This window comes from Papio anubis, chromosome 2 (assembly GCF_008728515.1).
Source record: "Papio anubis isolate 15944 chromosome 2, Panubis1.0, whole genome shotgun sequence".
Classification (NCBI taxonomy): Eukaryota; Metazoa; Chordata; class Mammalia; order Primates; family Cercopithecidae; genus Papio; species Papio anubis.
The window spans coordinates 11,710,057-11,725,900 of record NC_044977.1 but is presented as its reverse complement, the minus strand read 5'-3'; the positions used below and the strand labels follow the sequence as shown (position 1 = coordinate 11,725,900).

Here is a 15,844-nt window from a genome sequence, read left to right as displayed (position 1 = left end):
GGAATTGTTAATTTTTCTGAATGTTTTAGATATTTAATTTTAAATTATCTGATAGACCTATGGCATTATTTTTTAAAAATACGTAGTTTCAAATAGCTAGAGGGGAATATTGAATGTTCCCAAGACAAAGAAATAACTGTCTGAGACGATGGATGTACTAATTACCCTGATCTGATCACTACACATGATATGTATCAAAACATCACTATGTACCCCATAAATATGTACAAATATTATTTGTCAGTGAAAAATAAAATTAAATTAAAAAATAAAATAAAACTTAACTCTCAAGTTTTAAATTAATAGCTTTTCTATTGTTAAATAAATACCATTCTTAATTGCTGGTTACAGAATGCATTAATCAATACTTGCTGCAGTAACAATTCCAAAATTGCAGTGGATTACAATAATAAACATTTATTTATTGCTCATGGCACATGATGGTTATGGGCCAAGTATAGCTCTACTTAATATGCTTTCTCATTCCTGAGCCCAGTTTAACATACCAACCTCTGTACTGGACATGCTAGTCCTTCTGCAGAGGGTAAAAAATTCGAGAGGATGAACCAACTGTGTATTTAAGCTACTTGATTGGACATATATCCGATCTGCTCACTTATATTGGCCAAAGCTAAGCGAGAATAAAGAAAATTGATTAAGCAGGAAAATTAGGTGAGTGGGAAGAGTGAACAAAATTTATACTCTTATTAAGCATGTATTCACTTCCTTCCTGCGCGCGCACACACACACACACACACACACACACACACTAATACTCCAGGATGTCTACTTCAAATGTGGATACAGCTTCCCAAGTAATTAAGAAGACAAGTTACCTGGATCCATACTACCAATAAATGCAACCAACATACAATGAGGGCACAAAGACAGAACAATGGTAATAAATCCATCCATTCACAAAGCGGGAGAATGGCAATGCCACTGGATAAATAATATAAGAACTTTTAATCCTGACAATGGCACATGTTCTTTCATTAGGCCATATTTTCACTCTGAGCATTCTTCTCTAGTTCATTGTTTTTTATAGCTATTGGATCCACTCTGAAAATGACTTATTTTTCATTTTCTGTCTTGACCACAGCTGATCCAGTCGTTGGAAAATAGACCTTCATTGGAAAAAAAAATAAGCATCTTTACCAGTCCGCTTTCTTTCTTATAAACTAGGGTGCCCAAAGATCATTTTACAATTCTACTAGTAAGTTCGTTTTCACCAAGGTTAATGGTACATTTCACAATACGAATCTCTTTAAAAAACTAAAAAAAAAAAAAAAAAAATCATTTTGATTCCTTCAAAGTCTGTGTGCCAATAGCCATAATTATTATTTTTGAGAATTGCCTCACTCTCAAGGCATAATTAAACATACTTTGAATTTATCCAGTTCCTAACTTTTGAATTATCTGGGACCGGGTCCGGAACTACTTTATGCAACTGACTTTCACTTGGGGCCACCTTAAAACAATCACAGTTTTTGGCAAAATACCTTTCTCCTGAGCCTACGTCATATTTAGGATGAGTCTTAATCACCTTTAATAGCCCAAAGCATTTCTTTTTAAAACATTTTTCTGTGATGCTAGATGAGAAATAGTCTCTATTTTTAAATTATACTACTCTCAGAATGTCTAGACTTGTTATTTTCTCTTACACACCTATTGTAAATAAGGTGATTCTTTTCTCAGTTCATCAAATGCAGAAAGCATCCAATCAGTGCTAGTAACATTCTGTCTCCATTTTTTTCCCCAAAATTGAAAGTGCATTAAGTTATTTTTTGTGTTTCAAACTATAGTCAGGAGTTATACAGCACTGCATGAAAATGGTTGCCATTTTTCTTTTAGGCTCTGAATATAATTCACAGCCCAACACCAGTTTGTTTGTTTTGTTTATTCAGTAGCAAAAGTCCAGCGGTGAGTACCAATGATATTCTATGGTTTCTGTTGTGGTAATAAAAAACCTCCAATATCTTAACAGCTTATAAGAACAAACATTTATTTCTTGCTCTTCTTATACGTTATTTCTGGCTGACTGCACTCAGCTCCCCATGTCTTATCCATCAAAAACCCGTGCTGGAGCAACAGCTTCTATTTGCTTCAACTTGTTTTCATAGAAGAGGGTAGAAGCTAAAGAGGCTGATTCTAAACTGTGAAGTTATTTCTAAAGATTATCTTTGGAAGTGTGTAATAATATGTATTATTCACTCACATTTCATTGGTCAAAGCAATTTATGTGGCCAAGCCTGACAGTGGGTAGGGGAAGTTTACCCAAAGGCAAGAAGGGGTGTGAATATTTGGGATCAGGAGTACAATTTTATTTCATTGTGTTAACCTCCTGCATGATAAGAAATGTTTTTGTAGACCTCCAGACAGGAATACAAAAGTGGCACAACCAGATCTATAGTATCTGGATTGAAACATTTTTTACTGATAATTGTCAACAGAGTATATTAGGTAGTTTAAGCATGACAAAGACCTCCGTGCTTTTTTTTTTTTTTTTTTTTTTTTCCACTTTGCTAAGATTGAGAATAGGAAGACATCTTTCTTTATAAGTAATTTCGCTGCCTTCCAAAAACCTTGGTGATTAAAAGAGTATGACTAGAGAATATTTTTTCTTTCTCAAAAGTTAAAACATATTAAGGAAAAAAGGGAAAAAAACAAGCAGTGAAGCAGCCTAATCGTAGTCTTTTCAGAACAACAACAAAAAAGGAGATAGAGAATAAAATATTCTAATAATAACTCCAAATGATCTGTTAAACGGACCAAAATAATTACTGCTACTGTATCAATAGCCATATGCGTGTTATAATGTGCAATACTTTGTAACATGAAAATCTGTTCTCTTGGATGACTTAAAGATAATTTTCTGAGATTTTGCTAATACCTACAGGAAGAAAATACAATACACTTGAACTTGCTTCCCAGGGATATTGAGAAAGCTAAAAAAATCTACAATTCTTTTTGTTCCTTCCAATTCCTAGTTAGTAGCATTTTCTTTTTTTTTTTTTTTTTGAGACGGAGTCTCGCTCTGTCGCCCAGGCTGGAGTGCAGTGGCCGGATCTCAGCTCACTGCAAGCTCCGCCTCTTGGGTTCCCGCCATTCTCCTGCCTCAGCCTCCCGAGTAGCTGGGACTACAGGCGCCGCCACCACGCCCGGCTAGTTTTTTGTATTTTTTAGCAGAGACGGGGTTTCACCGTGTTAGCCAGGATGGTCTCGATCTCCTGACCTCGTGATCCGCCCGTCTCGGCCTCCCATTTTCATTTCATTAGAAGAATGGCATTTTTCCTTCTTGATTTGGGAGTAGTTAACGATCAATACTTCCTATGTAAACATCATCTTTATTCTGAAAGTAGATTAAGAAGCTAAATGAAATGTATGCATACAATAAATTCAGTGATATTAAATGCCTTTTCCCAGGAAAATGAATAAATGTGCTGCCTGCTTAATAATATTTTGATTGAAAAACATTCTGATCAACAGTTATCTCTTTTGAGCTAGATGGACTGATTTTATGTTAGTAATTAAGATACTTAATACACTTTATACTTCTTTATGGTTTCTATACTATGTTCTTCCTTTCTGTTTTAATAATTATTTGTGGAGGAATATGTAAAAAACTTCCAAAATAAATGGCAGATTTTTCACAAACTTGTTTGAGATCAGTTATTTCTTTTTAAAATCTTATTGCTTTCCTCTCTTTTATTGATATTGAGTCAGTATCTTCAGTAATAGCTGAATAACCTTTTTTCTTAAAATATAATAATATATAACAGCTGGAACAAATGAGAAATACTATTGTTAAAAGACATATTATTTCCAGTATGTGTATAATTCCTGGTTGAAGGCATTTATATCTTAGGAAGAAATGAAAAGAAATGCCAAACTATGATGCACGTTTCACTTCACAGCCAATATGGTTGGAGGATTTATTAAATGAAGGTCAAGGAAAAAATTAAAATCAAATATAGACATGAGCTAGAATTCAAATTAGATCACAGAAAATGTAATTATTTCTTAATTAGCCAGATTCTGTCTCCTTAGTAGAAAATAGGAAAATGTGGGCCAACTGCAATAATTCTCTGAGACTTCTGAGGGCTCATTTCAAAACTCATGACTTGAGTTCAATTCAGAGAACAGCAACATTGAGAATCTGGAACACCTGTTATTCAGAGTGAGACTGCCCTTTGCAGTTTCACTTCCTATAATGCTAGTGGGAACGCCAAATGTAATTTTATCTCTATGACTGACCCACTCCATAATTTATTTGGAACCAAACTGGAGTACTATATTTAACTTGCACCGACTTGACAGAAAAATTCTTTGAAAACACTGTCTTCAGAATGTCACAATAGTAGCCTTTTGACATCATACAGATGACTTATAATTATCCCACGCTTATTGTATCTCTTCATATGTAATGCCTCACAGAAAGCTATGTGGAGTGAAGAAAATGTTTAGTGTTAATTGGGCTTCTGTACAAGCATTGCTTTTTACCAATATTGCATCAGATATTCAGATAACTAAAAGGCAGGAGCCCAGTTGAAATACTCTTTATTGAGGCCTATGCAAAAAATAGACTGTAAAACTTTGGCATAGTGAGACATGATCTAGTTACAACAATGAGCTCAGTGCGTTAATTTGAGTCATTTTGGTCAGACATGGGACACAGTGAAGACATTGAATTTGAATTTAACTGTGTGATTTCCTTAATTAACTTAAAGGTAGTATTCTAATTTTGTGATTTTGTCCTGAACCTAAAGTTGTGACTATTAATATAATTCTGATAAAATAATTTATTTTATGGAATATATTTGGTTAATTCTTATGGTCACCTTATGAGATATTTGAAGAAACAAGAGATTCAGAGGGTTCAGATATTTGAGGTTCCACTGATGGTAAGTGAGCAAGCCAAGATTCAAGCCAAATGTAGTGTAGTTGCGAAGCAGTCTTCCCTTATTGTTTTGTTACCTGTTTTTATCTTATTTACCCAAATCTGAATCCCAATTTGTTACTCATGATGTTAAGAAAAACACTACATAATTGTTAGTACCCCAAATTTACTCATGCTATTCTGTCATGAATACATGCAAACATTTCATGCCCACGCAAGCACATCCACTCTCCTCCACTCCAGGGAAAAGTTTCAGCTCCGCTTGGACACATTGATAAACTGCCTCGTTACTCAGTTTTTAATCTGTAAGTTGTCAATAAAATAAAAAATACTTATTCCATGCTAAGGATATGATGACAATTAATTGAGTTAATATAAAATTTTCATAGGAGGGCTTAGTGTGTAGTAAATACTCATATTATAGTAATATAAGCTATTCTTATTATCACCAATAGATAAATCTTAGCTTCTGTGCCCCTGTATTTGAAAGTACCTGCTAAACATATAAGTATTAGTTATTCCTACTGTCATTCTGTTCATGTAGCAATAAATGATTTCTCTTCTGAACTTGAACTGTTTATTATTCTTATAATTTATTGTCTACTTGGAGCCTTCTTTTTTGTTATTGTTGTTTTTTTATAGTACTAGACATTTTTCACTGTCTCAATTTTAACATAATTGTCATAGGATTAAATGTAGAGTTCTTAATTCTTAATTCAAGTATAAACTTCTCTGTATATTTCAATATTGTTTTAAAATGATGTCTCATTTTAGCACCCAAAGCCCAGCATGATATATTGCTCATTTTAAGTTCTCAGGATGCATTTTCTTAACCTTGAACTAAACATAGTTAAAATGTAAACTTTCAAAACTGACTACTTTTTACAATATTAAAGTGAAAGTTGAAGCTAATCCATCAATTCATTCATTCATTTTTTGAGCAAATGCTACTGAGTTTCCACTAGGTGTTAATATCTGAGGTAAAAATATTGAATAGCTAAAAATATTTTTCTCCTGAAATTTAGAATAAGGCTTCTTGAATGTAATTACGTACGACCAGGGAAGCTTGTCAAGATGCAGGCTCTGATTCACTTCCTCTGGGATGGAGCCTGAGCATCTGCATTCCTACCAGCTCCCAGGTGGTCCTCATGCCCCTGGCCCTAAGAACACATAATGAGTAGCAAGCACACAATACCTTCTAGAATACTCCATATTGCATATTTATCTCTCTTTCCATTTCTCCTTGGAGCAAGGGGGAGCTTCATTTGCAACACCCTTACACATCCTCCCCAATCCAGAATAAGTAAATACATGAAATTGAACAGTGGCCACGTAAGCCCTGAATGAGAAAGAGGCTTGTAACATGACTTCAACTACTAATAAGCTTGCTGTGTCATATGTAAAACTCCTCTCTTATACACTGTTATCAATTATGTTTGCCCAAAAGATTTTACCTAGAAGCTTAGTTAGAGAATGCCACAATGTGGTCTCTGAACCAAAAGAGTATTTTCCATTGGTAAGTTGTATTTTTAGTTCTAGAATTTATTAAATTTTGGTTGTGTGGTAAAAACCTGTTCTACAGTCATGCCAGCTTCTGAGATTTCTAGGTCTCGGGGCCTGACAAAGTAAAGATAGTAATACTTTACAATTCTAGCCCAGCTTTCATTTTCTCTTACCATTCAAGAAATGCAAGAATGTGAGTCATGAATAGAATTACAATAAGTGATTTTTAATTATGTCAAACTTTATAAAATTCTACTAATCTCTAATTTATAATGGTCATAGAAGCCCAATAATTTTATTGAATAATTTACATTAATCATGCACAAAACTATATTCAACATATACGGTGTTTATGTCTAACCTCTTATTAGGAAAAGCCTATCTTCTCTCAAGTTTTTGCTTTGAAATTTGATATGAAGTCAAAGCCAAATGAAGTCAAATACAACCTCTTAAAACTTGCCCATGTGATATGGTTTGGCTGTGTCCCCACCCAAATCTCAGCTTGAATTGCATCTCCCAGAATTCTCATGTGTTGTGGGAGGGACCCAGGGAGAGAGAATTGAGTCATGGGGACTGATGTTTCCTATGATATTCTTATAATAGTGACTAAGTCTCACGAGATTTGATGGGTTTATCAGGGGTTCCTTCTTTTGTTTCTTACTCATTTTCCCTTACCACTGTCAGGAAGAAGTGCCTTTCACCTCCTGCCATGATTCTGAGACTTCCCAAGCCATATGAAACTATAAGGTCAATTAAACCTCTTTATTTTGTAAATTGCCTAGTCTTGGGTATGTCTTTATCAGCAGTGCCAAAAATTGACTAATACAGTAAATTGGTACCAGTAGAGTGGGGCATTACTGAAAAGATACCCAAAAATGTGAACGCAATTTTGGAACTGGGTAACAGGCAGAGATTGGACAGTTTGAAGGGCTCAGAAGAAGAAAGGAAAATGTGGGAAAGTTTGGAAATTCCTTGAGACTTGTTGAATGGTGTTGCCCAAAATGCTGATAGTGATATGGACAATAAGGTCCAAGCTGAGGTGGTCTTAGAAGGAGATGAGGAACTTGTTGAGAACTGGAGAAAAGGTGACTCTTGTTATGTTTTAGCAAAGAGATTGGTGGCATTTTGTCTCTGCCCTAGGGATTTATGAAATTTGAACTGGAGACAGATAATTTAGATTATCTGGTGGAAGAAATTTCTAAGCAGCAAAGCATTCAAGAGGTGACTTGGGTGCTGTTAAAGGCATTCCATTTTATAAGGGAAGCAGAGCAAAAAAGTTTGGAAAATTTGCAGCCTGACAATGTGATAGAAATGAAAAACCCATTTTCTGGAAAGAAATTCTAGCTGGCTGAAGAAATTTTCATAAATAAGGAGGAGCCAAATGTTAATTCCCAAGACCCTGAGGAAAATGTCCCCAGGCCATGTCAGAGACCTTCATGGTAGCCCCTCCCATCATAGGCCAGGAGGCCCAGGAGGAAAAAGTAATTTTGTGGGCCAGGCCCAGAGCCCCTGCGCTACGTGCAGTTGAAGGACTTGGTTCCCTGTGTCCCAGCCACACAAGCCATGGCTGAAAAGGGTCAACATACACCTCAGGCTGTGGCTTCAGAGGGTGAAAGCCCCAAAGCCTTGGCAACTTCCATGTAGCGTTGAAGCTGCGGGCACACAGAAGTCAAGAATTGAGGTTTGGGAACCTCCACCTAGATTTCAGAAGATGTGTGGAAGCACTTGGATGCCCAGGCAAAAGTTTGCTGCAGGGGCAGGGCCCTCATGGTGAGCCAGTGCAGAATGGAAATGTGGGGTTGGAGCCCCCAAACAGAGTTCCTACTGGGGCACTGCCTAGTGGAGCTGTGAGAAGAGGACTACTGTCTCCAGACCCCCAGAATGGTAGATCTACCGACAGCTTGCATGCACCATGCCACAGACACTCAATGCCAGCCCATGAAAACAGCCAGGAGGGAGGCTGTACCCCACAAAGCCACAGGGGTGGTGATGCCCAAGATCAGGGGAACCCACCTCTTGCATCAGCATGACCTGAAAGTGAGACCTGGAGTCCAAGGAGATCATTCTGGAGGTTTAAAATTTGACTGCCCCACTGGATTATGGATTTGCATGGGTATAGTAACCCCTTTGTTTTTGCCAATTTCTCCCATTTGGAATGGCTGTATTACCCAATACCTGTACCCACATTGTATCTAGGAAGGAAGTAACTTGGTTTTGATTTTACAGGCTCATAGGTGGAAGGGACTTGCCTTTTCTCAGATGAGACTTTGGACTCTGGACTTTAGGGTTAATGCTGAAATGAGTTAAGACTTTGGAGGACTGTTGGGAAGGCATGATTGGTTTTGAAATGTGAGGACATGAGATTTTGAGGGGCCAGGGGCAGAATGATATGGCTTAGTTGTATCTCCACCCAAATCTCAACTTGAATTGTATCTCCCATAATTCCCATATGTTGTGGTAGGGACCCCGGGGGAGGTAATTGAATCATGGCGTCTGGTGTTTCCTGTGCTATTCTTGTGATAGTGAATAAGTCTCATGAGATCTGATGGGTTTATCAGGAGTTTCTGCTTTGGCTTATTCCTCATTTTCTCTTGCCACCACCATGTAAGAAGTCCCTTTCACCTCCCGTCATGATTCTGAGGCCTCCCCAGTCATATAGAACTATAAGTCTAATTAAATCTCTTTCTTTTGTAGATTACCCAGTCTGGGGTATATCTTTATCAGCAGTGTGAAAATGGACTAATACACCATGTTACTAGCTTTGGAATATTCCTCAAATTCTTTTCTGTCTCTCATTTATTAAATGGGAACATCTCAGTAAGATTTTCAAAGCAATATCTGATTATCTTGACCAATGTCAAGATTATTGCACCTGCCCTAATTCTGCCCTTGAGAATTTTCAGTTTTAGAGCATTTTCCTCTATATGCATGTGTGTATGCACACATGCCAGTTTTACAATATCCTTCATATCAAGATCAAATGAAAAATTATATTGTTGTCATAGTCTTGAGGTAATTTTGTCAGTCAGATCCTAGTGACTCATGCTCAGTAAGTAGCACCATGACCATGAAATATGCAAGGTCCATTGTTATAATGCAGAATAAGATTTCCATTTTTATAATGCATAATAATTTTTCAGTTTTGTGCCATATGAGTGCAAAAAACATATAACAATGGTGATGCTCTGAATGAGATTTTAAATTACCATAGTTGGTCTCCTCATTGGGTTGTAAACCAAAAAAAGAAAGAAGAAGATTGAGGCAAGTCTCAATTGATTTTGAGGTTTATTTTGCCAAGGTTGAGGACGTACCTGAAGAGGTAAAAACAACAACAACAACAACAAAAAACAAACAAACAAACAAAAAAAACAAAAGACAAATAACAGGAGCATCTGTAGTCTGTGCCTTTTCCAAAGAGGGTTTTGATGACTTCAGTATTTAAAGAAGAGAGAGCTAGAGGGAGAGGAAGGAGAAAAAAAATGGTTGGTGAGGGTAGGCAATGAGACAAGCGGTTACATTCTTATGGGGCTTTGATTAGTACTCACAGAATATGCATTTTCCTTGTAAAAGCAGAGAGTAGAGGAACAGTCAATTACATATCACTCTATATTTTACATAAGATAAGTTCTCCTTCTACAAATCTTCTAGGATTGTGTATCTTCATAAACCCCAGCCATGTAAACTCTCCCCATTGCCTTGGGCAAATGCAATGAATTGTTGTAGATAATAGATAGACACAGCTAATCCCATGAAACCAGAAGGATACACTGGCTTCTTTATTTTTCAACCTCTTGCTTAAAGAGTCCAAAAAGGCCAGAAAAACCAATAACACCAAGTCTTGGAAAAAATCCTGGAGGTACATTTGGAGATATTCATAGCTGTCTAACCCCACTGACCTAAACTTTGCATCTTGGGATTAATTTGGGAGTATGTTTTCTGACACCAACTTGTACGTGGCCTACAATGATGTTGGACCTGAGACATGCTTTCTTCAAACTGGGTCCTCGACTCCTCCACATTTTCAGATTCACCATCAGGAACTGAGTAGAGTGAAAGCTCATCAAACTGCATGGGGTTTAGGGGAGGTGAGTCCTTTCTTGGTGCTGCATAGAGTTTGAAGATGAGCAAGCTTGTGTAAGCTTGCCCCGTGGACCTCTGAGTTGCCTTGAATGTGTTACTGGCAGCAGTGGCTCCACCAGGGTTTAGCAGGAATTTAACTCTTGATTTGCACTTCTTGAGTATGTCATGTTTGGAGACATGATGGATGTGGACACCAGTAAAGTGTATATTTGATAACTGAATCTATGTGAATTTTGATTTGGAATTTGTATGTGTTCTTCTCTGTTGCATGTATGGCAAATCTGTCTAATTGGTAACTGCAAGAGCTTCCTCCATTCTCCTGGGATATCTCATGACTGCCTACCATGTTTATATGCCTTCTGTCCCCACAACTTCGTCAAGAGTACTTTATAACTTTGGTTACTCCACTGTAATGGTCAATTGTGTGTGTCATCTTGCCTGGTCTAAGGAATGTCCATATAGCTGGTAAAACAGTATTTCTGGATTCATCTGTGAGAGTGTTTTCAGAAGCAATTAACATTTGAATCAGTAGACTGAGTGAAGAAGATTACATTGATCTTTCCCAATGTGGGTGGGCATCATTCCATCTATTGAGGTCCTGAATAGAACAAAAAGGCAGAAAAAGGGCAAATTCTCTTTATTTGAGCTGAGACATACATCTTCTCCCGCACTTGGACTTCATTGCTCCTGGTTCTCAAGATTTCAGCCTCAGATGGGGACTTATACTATCAGCTCCCTAATTCCTAGGCCTTTAGAGTTGAACTGAATTATACGATTGCCTTTTCTGGTTCTCCGGCTTGCAGAGAGCAGATCACAGGACATCTCAGCCTCCATTTCCACATATATTCCTTTAAGTATCATATATATATTCTATTGGTTCTGTTTCTTGAAATAACCCTGGGTGAGTCGATATGGTTTGGTTCTGTGTCCCCATCCAAATCTCATCTTTAACTTTAATCCGCATGTGTCTAGGGAGGAACCTGTAATCTCCACATGTCGAGGAAGGAAAGTGATTGGATTATGGGGGCAATTTCCCCCATGCTGTTCCCGTGATAGTGAGTGAATTCCCATGAGATCTGATGGTTTTATAACTGGTAGATTTACCTGCGCTCTCACTGGTTCTCCTGCTGCCTTGTGAATAAGGTGCCAGTTTCCCCTTCCACCATGATTGTAAGTTTCCTGGGTCCTCCCCAGTCATGTGGAAATGAATCAATTAAAACTCTTCTTTGTAAGTTATCCAGTCTCAAGTAGTTCTTTATAGGAGTGTGAAAATGCACTAATACACTAATATAACCACAAAACCCTTATTTAAGTCAGACTAAGCCAAACCAATTATAGAAATGTTTGTGCATAGCCTTTTTTTGTATGTAATGTATACAAAGTTTTATACTTGCGTTCAAAAGTGAGTTTCATCTTCTTTCCTGTGTTCTTCTTTTCTATTTGGGGGATCAATATAATAAGGTTTTCCAACTTTTTCCATGCCATTTGGGAATCAAAATTACAATAAAATTGTCAGGTAAACAGGAATGTTTTCTGCCATTTTACAATACTCTGAAAAATATTTAGAAAACATTGTTTCTGTTAGATATTTGGTAAAATAATTGATAAACCAACGATGTGCCTATTTTCTTGATTAATGTTTATATTTAGTTCATTTTTACTGAGTTCCTCCAGATTTTTGTCACTGCTTGAGTGAATTTTGTCAATTTTTATTTTAATAGAAAAATTATCTTGGCATCAAGACTTTAAAATTTATTGTATGACATTTACATATCTGTAGTTAAGTATCCTTTTTCCTCCTAGTGCTATTGATTAGGCAGAATTTGCAAAGGTTGTGCATATTATTTATCTTTTCAAGGATCCAGATTCTTTAATTTACTTTTTAAATTGCTGTTTTATTAACTTCTACTTTTTATTTAATTCTCTATTATTTCCTTTAAAATACTTTTTGCCTTTTTTTCCCCAGGTAATAAGAGTCTCATACCTTTTCCCCGATCTTTCTAATAAATGCACTAATTAAAAAAATTCTTATTTTCACACGAGTATACTCTAGGCTAATCATTCTCCTTTTAATGCTGTGTTCGCAGCATTCTATTCAGGTTTAACTTACAGCATGCTCATTATTATTAATTTGTAGATAATTGCTGTGTTCATTTGTGAGAGCTGCCATAACAAAGTACCACAAATGAAGTGGGTTAAACAGCAAAAATTATTGTCTCACAGTTCTGGAGGCTGAAGTCTGAAATGAAGGTGTGGATAGGGTTGATTCCTTCTGAGGGCTATGAGAACAGGATGCATTCCAGGCCTCTGCTCTTGGCTTTAGATGGCAATCTTCTCCTTATGTTTTCAGATTGTCTTTTCTCTGTACATGTCTTTATCAAAATTTGACCTTTTCATACGGACTTCACTTAGATTGTATTAGGGGCATAACTTACTTCAGCATTACCTCATCTTAGTTTAAGTAATTATAGTCATGCTGCACTTAACTATGATGATATATTCTAAGAAATGTGTCCTTAGGTGATTCTGTCATTGTGCAAACATTATGGCCTGTACTTATAAAACCTAGATGGTACAGTTTACTACACACTTTGGCTATATCGTATGTCCTATTGCTCTTAGGCTACAAAACTGTACAGCATATTACTGTACTGAATACTGTAGGCAATTGTAACACAATCAGTATCTGTGTAACTAGATATATCTTAACTTAGAAAAGGTGCAGTAAAACTGTGATATTATGATCTTATGGGACCATTATCATATTTGTAGTCTGTCATTGACTAAAACTTTATTTGCAGTATGTGACTACATCTGCAAAGACCCTGATTTCAATGTGTGCATTTTGTGAGGTCACAATTAGACCCATAACAATAAGAAATGGAAGCTTTTTTCATTGTTTCATGATAAACAAATGTAGTACGAATATTTATTCTTTTTGGAATTGATTAAAATTATTTATTTGGAATTTCTTTTTAAAAGTCTAATTGGTTTTTTACTTAAATACCTTAAATCTCTATTGTTTCATTCAGAAGAGCTCATGATGATGAAATCTTTTTGATAAATTGTTCTCAGGAAGTGAATACTTTTATATTTCCATACAGTTAGGACTTTCTGAGGAAAGGGAACTAGAACCTAGGTTTAAAGACTAGCCTTGGAAGCTAAAAATCAATTAAAGAGTCAAAAAATCGATGGAGAGATTATTTCAAATGTGTTTACATTTCAAAGGAATATGAAAGCCCTGAGCCATGGAGACATTTACATTCTGAAGGATTATACACCATTACAGAACAAGAGTTTCTCTCTGTCTCTGTCAGGAGGGGAGAGGGACAGCAAGTAAAGAGACTCTAAGATTAATAACTTCAAGTTTCCTCCTCCGAAATGCAAGAAACCATCTAATATGGTTTGACTGTGTCCCTACTTAAATCTCATCTTGCACTGTAGTTCCCATAATGCCCATGTGTTGTGGGAGGGACCTGGTGGGAGATAACTGAATCATGGAGACAGTTACTTCATTCTATTCTCATGAAAGTGAGTGAATTCCACAAGAATTTATGGTTTTATAAGGGGCTTTCCCCTCTTTTGCTCATTCTTCTCCTTGCTGCCACCATGGGAAGAAGAACATGTTTGCTTCTCCTTCTACCATGATTGTAAGTTCCCTGAGACCTCCCCAGTCATACTGAGCTGTGAATCAACTAAACCTCTTTCCTTTATAAATTACTGAGTCGCTGATATATCTTTATTAGCAGCATGAGAATGGATTAATACAGTAAACTGGTATGGGGTTGTGGGGTGCTGGTGTAAAGACACCCAAAAATGTGGAAGCAACTTTGGAACTGGGTAACAGGCAGAGGTTTTAACAGTTTGGGGGGCTCAGAAGAAGACAGAAAAGTGTGGGAAAGTTTAGAACTTCCTAGAGATATGGAGGGCTCAGAAGACAGGAAGATGTGAGAAAGTTTGGAACTTTCTAGAGACTCGTTGAATGGCTTTGACCAAAATGCTGATAGCGATATGGACAATGAAGTTTAGGCTGAGGTGGTCTCAAATGGAGATGAGAAATTTGTTGGGAACTGGAACAAAAGTGACTCTTGCTATGTTTTAGCAAAGAGACTGGCAGCATTTTACCCCAGACCTAAAGATACGTGGAACTTCAAACACGAGAGAAATGATTTAGGGTAGCTGGCAAAAGAAATTTCTAAGCAGCAAAGTGTACAAGAACTGACATGGGTGCTCTTAAAAGTGTTCAGTTTTATTCATTCACAAAGATATGGTTTGGAATTGGAACTTACATTTAAAAAGGAAGCAGAGCATAAAAATTTGGGAAAGTTGCAGCCTGATGATACAATAGAAAAGAAAATCCCATTTTCTGAAGAGAAATTCAAACTGGCTGCAGAAATTCACATAAGTAATGAGGAGCCAAATGTTAATTGACAAGATAATGGGGAAAATTTCTCAAGGGAATGTCAGAGATCTTCATGGCAGCTCCTCACATCACAGGGCCAGAGGCCTAGGAGGAAAAAAATGTTTCATGGGCTGGGCCCAGAGCCCTCCTGCAGTGTGCAGCCTATTGAATTGCTGACCTGTGTTCCAGCTGCTCCAGCTTGGGCCATGGCTTCAGAGGGTGGAAGCCCCAAACATTTGCAGCTTCCATGTGGTATTGGTCCTGCAGGTGCACAGAATTAAGAATTGAGGTTTGGGAACCTCTGCCTAGATTTCAGAGTATATATAGAAACACCTGAATGTCCAGGCAGAGGTGTGCTATAGGGGCAGAACCTTCATGGAGACCATCTGCTAGGGCAGTGTGTAAGGGAAATGTAGGATTGGAGACCCCACACAGAGTCCTCACTGGATCACTGCCTAGCGGAACTGTGAGAAGAGGACCATGGTCACCCAGGCCCCAGGCCCCTAGACCCACTGACAGCTTGCACTGTGTGCCTGTAAAAGCTGCAGACACTCAATGCCAGCCTGTGGAAACAGCCAGGATGGGGACTGTACCCTGCAAAGCTATAGGGGTGGAGCTTCCCAAGGATGTGGTAGTCTACTTCTTGCATCAGCATTACCTGGATGTGAGACATGGAGTCAAAGGAGATCATTTTGGAGCATTAACATTTAAGGACTGCCCTATTGGATTTTGGACTTTCATGGGGCCTGTAGCCCCTTTGTTTTGGCCAATTTCTCCCACTTGGAATGGGTGTATTTACCCAATGCCTGTACCCTCATTGTATCTAGAAAGTAACTGACTTGCCTTCAATTTTACAGACTGGTAAGTAGAAGGGATTTCAGATAAGACTTTGGACTTAGACTTTTGCATTAATGCTGGGATGAGTTAAGACTTGGGGGACTGTTCAGAAGGTGTGATTG

General features: G+C 37.4%; 1 pseudogene; it reads right to left on the bottom strand.

Moving 5' to 3' along the window:
- Positions 1 to 3,313: 3,313 nt before the first annotated feature.
- The window catches only part of LOC101001591, a 38,352-nt pseudogene continuing 25,821 nt past the window's right edge, over positions 3,314 to 15,844 (bottom strand).